Source organism: Nothobranchius furzeri, unplaced genomic scaffold, assembly GCF_043380555.1.
Source record: "Nothobranchius furzeri strain GRZ-AD unplaced genomic scaffold, NfurGRZ-RIMD1 Scf121, whole genome shotgun sequence".
Classification (NCBI taxonomy): Eukaryota; Metazoa; Chordata; class Actinopteri; order Cyprinodontiformes; family Nothobranchiidae; genus Nothobranchius; species Nothobranchius furzeri.
Window position 1 is genome coordinate 10,530 of NW_027223137.1, and position 6,971 is coordinate 17,500.

A 6,971-nucleotide genomic window follows, 5' to 3' on the forward strand; every position below is an offset into this window, starting at 1 on the left:
GGTAGCCGACCAAAGTGCTCTACTCGGGCCAGACTCGGACCCACGACCCGGGGTGAGAACCACAACTACTGGTCATCCTTTTGACCTCCAGGGGGCGCGGCAGAGCCTCCCCAGTCCGACGCAAGTGCCCCACTTGGGCCATACTCAGACCCACGGCCCGGGGCGAGAACCACAACTACTGGTCATCCTTTAGACCTCCAGGGGGCCCGGCACAGCCTCCCTAGACCGACACAAGTGCTCCACTTGGGCTGTACTCTGACCCAAGTCCCGGTGCGAGAACCACAACTACTGGTCATCCTTTAGACCTCCAGGGGGCCCGGCACAGCCTCCCTAGGCCGACACAAGTGCTCCACTTGGGCTATACTCTGACCCAAGTCCCGGGGCGAGAACCACAACTACTGGTCATCCTTTTGACCTCATGGTCATCCTTTAGATCTCCAGGGGGCCCGGCACAGCCTCCCTAGGCCGACACAAGTGCTCCACTTGGGCTATACTCTGACCCAAGTCCCGGGGCGAGAACCACAACTACTGGTCATCCTTTAGACCTCCAGGGGGCACGGCACACCCCCCGGTAGCCGACCAAAGTGCTCTACTCGGGCCAGACTCGGACCCACGACCCGGGGTGAGAACCACAACTACTGGTCATCCTTTAGACCTCCAGGGGGCCCGGCACAGCCTCCCTAGTCCGACACAAGTGCTCCACTTGGGCTATACTCTGACCCAAGTCCCGGGGCGAGAACCACAACTACTGGTCATCCTTTAGACCTCCAGGGGGACCGGCACAGCCTCCCTAGACCGACACAAGTGCACCACTTGGGCCATACTCTGACCCAAGTCCCGGGGCGAGAACCACAACTACTGGTCATCCTTTTGACCTCATGGTCATCCTTTAGACCTCAAGGGGGCACGGCAGAGCCTCCCTAGTCCGACACAAGTGTCCCACTTGGGCTATACTATGACCCAAGTCCCGGGGCGAGAACCACAACTACTGGTCATCCTTTAGACCTCAAGGGGGCACGGCAGAGCCTCCCTAGTCCGACACAAGTGTCCCACTTGGGCCATACTCAGACCCACGGCCCGGGGCGAGAACCACAACTACTGGTCATCCTTTAGACCTCCAGGGGGCCCGGCACAGCCTCCCTAGTCCGACGCAAGTGCTCCACTTGGGCTGTACTCTGACCCAAGTCCCGGGGCGAGAACCACAACTAATGGTCATCCTTTAGACCTCCAGGGGGCACGGCACAGCCTCCCTAGTCCGACACAAGTGCTCCACTTGGGCTATACTCTGACCCAAGTCCCGGGGCGAGAACCACAACTACTGGTCATCCTTTAGACCTCCAGGGGGCACGGCAGAGCCTCCCTAGTCCGACACAAGTGTCCCACTTGGGCTATTCTCTGACCCAAGTCCCGGGGCGAGAACCACAACTACTGGTCATCCTTTAGACCTCCAGGGGGCACGACACAGCCTCCCTAGTCCGACCCAAGTGCTCCACTTGGGCTATACTATGACCCAAGTCCCGGGGCGAGAACCACAACTACTGGTCATCCTTTAGACCTCCAGGGGGCACGGCACAGCCTCCCTAGTCCGACACAAGTGCTCCACTTGGGCTATACTCTGACCCAAGTCCCGGGGCGAGAACCACAACTACTGGTCATCCTTTAGACCTCCAGGGGGCACGGCACAGCCTCCCTAGTCCGACACAAGTGCTCCACTTGGGCTATACTCTGACCCAAGTCCCGGGGCGAGAACCACAACTACTGGTCATCCTTTTGACCTCATGGTCATCCTTTAGACCTCCAGGGGGCCCGGCACAGCCTCCCTAGGCCGACACAAGTGCTCCACTTGGGCTATACTCTGACCCAAGTCCCGGGGCGAGAACCACAACTACTGGTCATCCTTTAGACCTCCAGGGGGCACGGCACAGCCTCCCTAGTCCGACACAAGTGCTCCACTTGGGCTATACTCTGACCCAAGTCCCGGGGCGAGAACCACAACTACTGGTCATCCTTTTGACCTCATGGTCATCCTTTAGACCTCCAGGGGGCCCGGCACAGCCTCCCTAGACCGACACAAGTGCTCCACTTGGGCTGTACTCTGACCCAAGTCCCGGTGCGAGAACCACAACTACTGGTCATCCTTTAGACCTCCAGGGGGCCCGGCACAGCCTCCCTAGGCCGACACAAGTGCTCCACTTGGGCTATACTCTGACCCAAGTCCCGGGGCGAGAACCACAACTACTGGTCATCCTTTTGACCTCATGGTCATCCTTTAGATCTCCAGGGGGCCCGGCACAGCCTCCCTAGGCCGACACAAGTGCTCCACTTGGGCTATACTCTGACCCAAGTCCCGGGGCGAGAACCACAACTACTGGTCATCCTTTAGACCTCCAGGGGGCACGGCACACCCCCCGGTAGCCGACCAAAGTGCTCTACTCGGGCCAGACTCGGACCCACGACCCGGGGTGAGAACCACAACTACTGGTCATCCTTTAGACCTCCAGGGGGCCCGGCACAGCCTCCCTAGTCCGACACAAGTGCTCCACTTGGGCTATACTCTGACCCAAGTCCCGGGGCGAGAACCACAACTACTGGTCATCCTTTAGACCTCCAGGGGGACCGGCACAGCCTCCCTAGACCGACACAAGTGCACCACTTGGGCCATACTCTGACCCAAGTCCCGGGGCGAGAACCACAACTACTGGTCATCCTTTTGACCTCATGGTCATCCTTTAGACCTCAAGGGGGCACGGCAGAGCCTCCCTAGTCCGACACAAGTGTCCCACTTGGGCTATACTATGACCCAAGTCCCGGGGCGAGAACCACAACTACTGGTCATCCTTTAGACCTCAAGGGGGCACGGCAGAGCCTCCCTAGTCCGACACAAGTGTCCCACTTGGGCCATACTCAGACCCACGGCCCGGGGCGAGAACCACAACTACTGGTCATCCTTTAGACCTCCAGGGGGCCCGGCACAGCCTCCCTAGTCCGACGCAAGTGCTCCACTTGGGCTGTACTCTGACCCAAGTCCCGGGGCGAGAACCACAACTAATGGTCATCCTTTAGACCTCCAGGGGGCACGGCACAGCCTCCCTAGTCCGACACAAGTGCTCCACTTGGGCTATACTCTGACCCAAGTCCCGGGGCGAGAACCACAACTACTGGTCATCCTTTAGACCTCCAGGGGGCACGGCAGAGCCTCCCTAGTCCGACACAAGTGTCCCACTTGGGCTATTCTCTGACCCAAGTCCCGGGGCGAGAACCACAACTACTGGTCATCCTTTAGACCTCCAGGGGGCACGACACAGCCTCCCTAGTCCGACCCAAGTGCTCCACTTGGGCTATACTATGACCCAAGTCCCGGGGCGAGAACCACAACTACTGGTCATCCTTTAGACCTCCAGGGGGCACGGCACAGCCTCCCTAGTCCGACACAAGTGCTCCACTTGGGCTATACTCTGACCCAAGTCCCGGGGCGAGAACCACAACTACTGGTCATCCTTTAGACCTCCAGGGGGCACGGCACAGCCTCCCTAGTCCGACACAAGTGCTCCACTTGGGCTATACTCTGACCCAAGTCCCGGGGCGAGAACCACAACTACTGGTCATCCTTTTGACCTCATGGTCATCCTTTAGACCTCCAGGGGGCCCGGCACAGCCTCCCTAGGCCGACACAAGTGCTCCACTTGGGCTATACTCTGACCCAAGTCCCGGGGCGAGAACCACAACTACTGGTCATCCTTTAGACCTCCAGGGGGCACGGCACAGCCTCCCTAGTCCGACACAAGTGCTCCACTTGGGCTATACTCTGACCCAAGTCCCGGGGCGAGAACCACAACTACTGGTCATCCTTTTGACCTCATGGTCATCCTTTAGACCTCCAGGGGGCCCGGCACAGCCTCCCTAGACCGACACAAGTGCTCCACTTGGGCTGTACTCTGACCCAAGTCCCGGTGCGAGAACCACAACTACTGGTCATCCTTTAGACCTCCAGGGGGCCCGGCACAGCCTCCCTAGGCCGACACAAGTGCTCCACTTGGGCTATACTCTGACCCAAGTCCCGGGGCGAGAACCACAACTACTGGTCATCCTTTTGACCTCATGGTCATCCTTTAGATCTCCAGGGGGCCCGGCACAGCCTCCCTAGGCCGACACAAGTGCTCCACTTGGGCTATACTCTGACCCAAGTCCCGGGGCGAGAACCACAACTACTGGTCATCCTTTAGACCTCCAGGGGGCACGGCACACCCCCCGGTAGCCGACCAAAGTGCTCTACTCGGGCCAGACTCGGACCCACGACCCGGGGTGAGAACCACAACTACTGGTCATCCTTTAGACCTCCAGGGGGCCCGGCACAGCCTCCCTAGTCCGACACAAGTGCTCCACTTGGGCTATACTCTGACCCAAGTCCCGGGGCGAGAACCACAACTACTGGTCATCCTTTAGACCTCCAGGGGGACCGGCACAGCCTCCCTAGACCGACACAAGTGCACCACTTGGGCCATACTCTGACCCAAGTCCCGGGGCGAGAACCACAACTACTGGTCATCCTTTTGACCTCATGGTCATCCTTTAGACCTCAAGGGGGCACGGCAGAGCCTCCCTAGTCCGACACAAGTGTCCCACTTGGGCTATACTATGACCCAAGTCCCGGGGCGAGAACCACAACTACTGGTCATCCTTTAGACCTCAAGGGGGCACGGCAGAGCCTCCCTAGTCCGACACAAGTGTCCCACTTGGGCCATACTCAGACCCACGGCCCGGGGCGAGAACCACAACTACTGGTCATCCTTTAGACCTCCAGGGGGCCCGGCACAGCCTCCCTAGTCCGACGCAAGTGCTCCACTTGGGCTGTACTCTGACCCAAGTCCCGGGGCGAGAACCACAACTAATGGTCATCCTTTAGACCTCCAGGGGGCACGGCACAGCCTCCCTAGTCCGACACAAGTGCTCCACTTGGGCTATACTCTGACCCAAGTCCCGGGGCGAGAACCACAACTACTGGTCATCCTTTAGACCTCCAGGGGGCACGGCAGAGCCTCCCTAGTCCGACACAAGTGTCCCACTTGGGCTATTCTCTGACCCAAGTCCCGGGGCGAGAACCACAACTACTGGTCATCCTTTAGACCTCCAGGGGGCACGACACAGCCTCCCTAGTCCGACCCAAGTGCTCCACTTGGGCTATACTATGACCCAAGTCCCGGGGCGAGAACCACAACTACTGGTCATCCTTTAGACCTCCAGGGGGCACGGCACAGCCTCCCTAGTCCGACACAAGTGCTCCACTTGGGCTATACTCTGACCCAAGTCCCGGGGCGAGAACCACAACTACTGGTCATCCTTTAGACCTCCAGGGGGCACGGCACAGCCTCCCTAGTCCGACACAAGTGCTCCACTTGGGCTATACTCTGACCCAAGTCCCGGGGCGAGAACCACAACTACTGGTCATCCTTTTGACCTCATGGTCATCCTTTAGACCTCCAGGGGGCCCGGCACAGCCTCCCTAGGCCGACACAAGTGCTCCACTTGGGCTATACTCTGACCCAAGTCCCGGGGCGAGAACCACAACTACTGGTCATCCTTTAGACCTCCAGGGGGCACGGCACAGCCTCCCTAGTCCGACACAAGTGCTCCACTTGGGCTATACTCTGACCCAAGTCCCGGGGCGAGAACCACAACTACTGGTCATCCTTTTGACCTCATGGTCATCCTTTAGACCTCCAGGGGGCCCGGCACAGCCTCCCTAGACCGACACAAGTGCTCCACTTGGGCTGTACTCTGACCCAAGTCCCGGTGCGAGAACCACAACTACTGGTCATCCTTTAGACCTCCAGGGGGCCCGGCACAGCCTCCCTAGGCCGACACAAGTGCTCCACTTGGGCTATACTCTGACCCAAGTCCCGGGGCGAGAACCACAACTACTGGTCATCCTTTTGACCTCATGGTCATCCTTTAGATCTCCAGGGGGCCCGGCACAGCCTCCCTAGGCCGACACAAGTGCTCCACTTGGGCTATACTCTGACCCAAGTCCCGGGGCGAGAACCACAACTACTGGTCATCCTTTAGACCTCCAGGGGGCACGGCACACCCCCCGGTAGCCGACCAAAGTGCTCTACTCGGGCCAGACTCGGACCCACGACCCGGGGTGAGAACCACAACTACTGGTCATCCTTTAGACCTCCAGGGGGCCCGGCACTGCCTCCCTAGTCCGACACAAGTGCTCCACTTGGGCTATACTCTGACCCAAGTCCCGGGGCGAGAACCACAACTACTGGTCATCCTTTAGACCTCCAGGGGGACCGGCACAGCCTCCCTAGACCGACACAAGTGCACCACTTGGGCCATACTCTGACCCAAGTCCCGGGGCGAGAACCACAACTACTGGTCATCCTTTTGACCTCATGGTCATCCTTTAGACCTCAAGGGGGCACGGCAGAGCCTCCCTAGTCCGACACAAGTGTCCCACTTGGGCTATACTATGACCCAAGTCCCGGGGCGAGAACCACAACTACTGGTCATCCTTTAGACCTCAAGGGGGCACGGCAGAGCCTCCCTAGTCCGACACAAGTGTCCCACTTGGGCCATACTCAGACCCACGGCCCGGGGCGAGAACCACAACTACTGGTCATCCTTTAGACCTCCAGGGGGCCCGGCACAGCCTCCCTAGTCCGACGCAAGTGCTCCACTTGGGCTGTACTCTGACCCAAGTCCCGGGGCGAGAACCACAACTAATGGTCATCCTTTAGACCTCCAGGGGGCACGGCACAGCCTCCCTAGTCCGACACAAGTGCTCCACTTGGGCTATACTATGACCCAAGTCCCGGGGCGAGAACCACAACTACTGGTCATCCTTTAGACCTCCAGGGGGCACGGCAGAGCCTCCCTAGTCCGACACAAGTGTCCCACTTGGGCTATTCTCTGACCCAAGTCCCGGGGCGAGAACCACAACTACTGGTCATCCTTTAGACCTCCAG